Here is a 4,536-nt window from a genome sequence, read left to right as displayed (position 1 = left end):
CTGTGAGTAATATCATTTTGGGGCTTCCCTGGTGGTTCAGTGGTAAAGAATCCTCCTGCCAACGCAAGATTAGGTTCAATTCCTTGGTTGGGAAGGTCCCCTGGCAAGGAAATGCCAACCCATTCCATATTCTTGCCTGGGAAATCCCATGGAGAGAAGGAGCCTGGCGGGCTACAGTCCATGGGGTGATAAAAGGGTGAGACACAACTTCTCAGCTAAACAATAACAGTAATATTATTTGAGTTTTACAATATAAATATTTTTACCATTTAAAAAATAGGTTGTATATTGATCAATGCTACTGCTGCTGCTGCTAAGTCGCTTCAGTCGAGTCCGACTCTGTGCAACCCCATAGATGGCAGCCCTCCAGGCTCCTCCGTCCCTGGGATTCTCCAGGCAAGAACACTGGAGTGGGTTGCCATTTCCTTCTCCAATGCATGCACGCATGCTAAGTCACTTTAATTGTGTCCGACTCTGTGCGACCCCATGGACAGCAGCCCACCAGGCTCCTCTGTCCACAGGATTCTCTAGGCTATTTTTTTTGAAAACTTTCCATGATTTTCATATGTATACAAAATCAAATCTGAAATACGTGCATGCATGACTCTTTGGAACCATACCAAAGTTAATGACATTGACATGATATAATACATTGGAAAAATACCAAAACTTTATACAATACTAAGATGCTACTTTTATATAACCATATAATTATAGTAATATAGAGAGTTGCTGAAAATCACTTAGATGATTTCTGCATGAAAATGTCCTTTTTAAGTGCTCTTGTTCTTGAAAGTTCCATTGCATTTATAGACCTTTAATGAAAACTGTAAGATTTGTGTCCTATTCAAAAACAATGATCAATAAATAAGTTCTGCCTATCTCAATAAAAAAAATTATACCATAAGTAATATGATTTAAATTTAGTATATTTTCCTATTATTTAGCAATTATCTTCTTTTTGTTGTTGTTCATTTGATAATTTATGTCTGACTCTTTGCAACCCTGTGGACTGTATCACACCAGGTTTCTTCGTCCTTTACTATTTCAAGGTGAAATTCATGTCCACTGAGTCGGCAACAACACCTAACCTCTGCTGCCTGATTCTCCTTTTTGCCTTTAATCTTTTCCAGCATCAGAATCTTTTCCAATGAGTCAGTTCTTCACATCAGGTGGCCAGAGTATTGGAGCTTGAGCTTTAGCATCAGTCCTTCCAATGAAATTCAGGGTTGATTTCCTTTAGGATGGATAGATTTGATCTCCTTGCTGTCCAAGGGACTGTCAAGAGTCTTCTCCAGCAACACATCAAAAGCATCAATTCTTCATGGCTCAGCCTTCTTTATGGACCAACTCTCACTGCCAAACGTGACTATTGGAAAAACCATAGCTTTGACTATACGGCTTTTTGTTGGCAAAGTGTTGTCTTTGCTTTTTAATATGCCGCCTAGGTTTATCATAGCTTTTCTTCCAAGGAGCAAGTGTCTTTTAATTTCACGACTGCAGTCACCATCCACAGAGATTTTGTAGCCCAGGAAAATAAAATCTGCCACTGTTTCCACTTTTTCCTCTTCTGCTTGCCATGAAATGATGGAACCAGATGCCACAATCTTATTTTTTTGATTGTTGAGTTTCAAGCCAGCTTTTTCACTCTTTTCTTTCACCCTCATTATGCAGCTCTTTAGTTCCTCTTCATTTTCTGTCATTAGAATGGTATTGCATATCTGAGGTTGTTGATATTTCTCCTGGCAATCTTGATTCCAACTTTTGATACACACTCTTTTTCAGTGTAGACAAATGAAATCTGTTCGGTCCTACTGTTTTCCCCTTACAAGCCTTTCTTTGTAACTTCTACAAAACCTTATCCATTTTAAAATAGGATCAATATCTGAAATAATATATCATTAAAAAATAGATAGTCATTTCTTTAATTTTTCATTTGGTTCTAGATCTCTTAGCTTGCTAAATAAATTATATGATGATTACAATTTTAAAAATCCTTAATCAAACAAAGTCAGCAAAAAATAAGCATGTAAAGCTTGTAATAGCGTAGAACTGCATTTTGTACTTGACTCTTTGGTATGAGAGAATTAATTATTAGGTAACTTGATAAGGAGTCTGGGGCCCTCAGGAGAAGAAAGGGAACATGTTTTTTTTCTACATTGCTTTGTCTTAGTCACAGAAAACTTTTTTTTTTTCTTAAACTCTGAGTTGTTGTGACAGCAATCTTTAAGGCTAACTTTCTTTAAGTCCAGACCTGATGACTGCACAACAAGACAACTCATCTTGCTCAAGGGTATGTTTTTCCTTAAGCTCTGTACTAATGATTATAGGTCAGGAAGCAACAGTTAGAACCGGACATGGAACAACAGACTGGTTCCAAATAGGAAAAGGAGTATGTCAAGGCTGTATATTGTCACCCTGCTTATTTAACTTCTATGTAGAGTACATCACGAGAAACGCTGGGCTGGAAGAGACACAAGCTGAAATCAGGATTGCCGGGAGAAATATCAATAACCTCCGATATGCAGATAACACCACCCTTATGGCAGAAAGTGAAGAAGAACTAAAAAGCCTCTTGATGAATGTGAAAGAAGAGAGTCAAAAGGTTGGCTTAAAGCTCAACATTCAGAAAATGAAGATCATGGCATGTGGTCCCATCACTTCATGGGAAATAGATGGGGAAACAGTGGAAACACTGTCAGACTTTGTTTTTTTTTTTTTTTTTGGGGGGGGGCTCCAAAATCACTGCAGATGGTGACTGCAGCCATGAAATTAAAAGACGCTTACTCCTTGGAAGAAAGGTTATGAGCAACCTAGATAGCATATTGAAAAGCAGAGACATGACTTTGCCAACGAGGTCTGTCAAATCAAGGCTATGGTTTTTCCAGTGGTCATATATGGATGTGAGAGTTGGACTGTGAAGAAAGCTGAGCGCCAAAGAATTGATGCTTTTGAACTGTGGTGTTGGAGAAGACTCTTGAGAGTCCCTTGGACTGCAAGGAGATCCAACCAGTCCATTCTAAAGGAGATCAGCCCTGGGATTTCTTTGGAGGGAATGATGCTGAAGCTGAAACTCCAGTACTTTGGCCACTTCATGCAAAGAGTTGACTCATTGGAAAAGACTCTGATGCTGGGAGGGATTGGGGGCAGGAGGAGAAGGGGACGACCGAGGATGAGATGGCTGGATGGCATCACTGACTCGATGGACGTGAGTCTGAGTGAACTCCAGGAGTTGGTGATGGACAGGGAAGCCTGGCGTGCTGCAATTCATGGGGTCGCAAAGAGTCAGACACGACTGAGTGACTGAACTGAACTGAACTGAATGATTATATGACAATATATCTTGCTTGAGGACCTGTTTCTCACTCTTCAACTAATCCTGTTATCTTAGAGGTCTGCTGCTGGAGTGCTTCTGGAAGGGCCTTTTTATTGTTCGTAACCACTTGACACATACATAAGGCTTGGTAAGGCCAGCCAGTGGGGCACTCTCTGCCCCCTTTTGATGTCTATGTCAAAAGTGTTCTCTGTCCCTTTTTCACTGTAAGAAAACTTTTGCAACACAAAGCTCTGAGTGACTGAATCCAAGACTCTGGTCCCAAATCAATACTCTCTCCTTCAACACTGTTCTCTGTAAGCTATCAGGTACCAAAAGGAGTTTATTATCTTTTAGTCTGAGAACAATTGATTGAATATTGTTTACATGCACACACAAAAATTAGTAACCAAAGCTGCAAGAAAGAATATTATTTTTCTACATTTGTTTTAAGAATGCTTCCGTTGTCAGCCAAAAAATGTTATGTAATTATATTTTCTATTAAATCACAATCTTTGATGATACACTTCCAGGAATTCATGCATTTCCTCATCATTTTGTATTTCCTTCCACAATTAAACACAGAATCAAGAAGATTAAGTCCATAATCATCCGAGTGGAACTAAAAATTCATAATTTCTTATGCACCATATAATTTCAGGTGAACGTTTCATTCAAATAAAATTTGTAAGGTTTCTGTTTCAGTAAGTAACATCAGTGCTTTGGTATTTTTTCATTCTTTCTAAAAGAAAAGGGCAAAAAAGTAATAAAATAATCATACTCAACAATTGAACAAGCGAATATTTACATATAGTTTAACAAAAGACCTTAAGGATGAATGAACTGTTGGCATCACCATACAGTGAAATCAATTGGTAGTGGGTCTGCTAATGTCTAAAGTACATTTTATTTAAAGTTCAAGCATATGAAAAGTGAGATACCTATATCATTTAATAGAATGATATGTCTTTTATAAAGAAATTTTTCCCTAAAAAAATGGTTTTCAATCTTTAGCTTGCATCAGAATCACCTGAAGGGCATGATTTCAGAGGGACTTGAAGTAACAGAATAAAAATTTTATCACTCATCATTCTTGAGTCTCTAGTCTACCGCTTCTTCTGATAAATTGCTCTATTTTCAAGGCACCTTAACAGGTTATTTCTCTGTACTAACCTGAAAGCAGATGCTACAATCAAGGATGATATGACCAAGAAAAGTTTAAA

Source organism: Ovis aries, chromosome 20 (assembly GCF_016772045.2).
Source record: "Ovis aries strain OAR_USU_Benz2616 breed Rambouillet chromosome 20, ARS-UI_Ramb_v3.0, whole genome shotgun sequence".
In the NCBI taxonomy this organism is placed as follows: domain Eukaryota; kingdom Metazoa; phylum Chordata; class Mammalia; order Artiodactyla; family Bovidae; genus Ovis; species Ovis aries.
Note: the sequence above shows the minus strand (reverse complement) of the source record.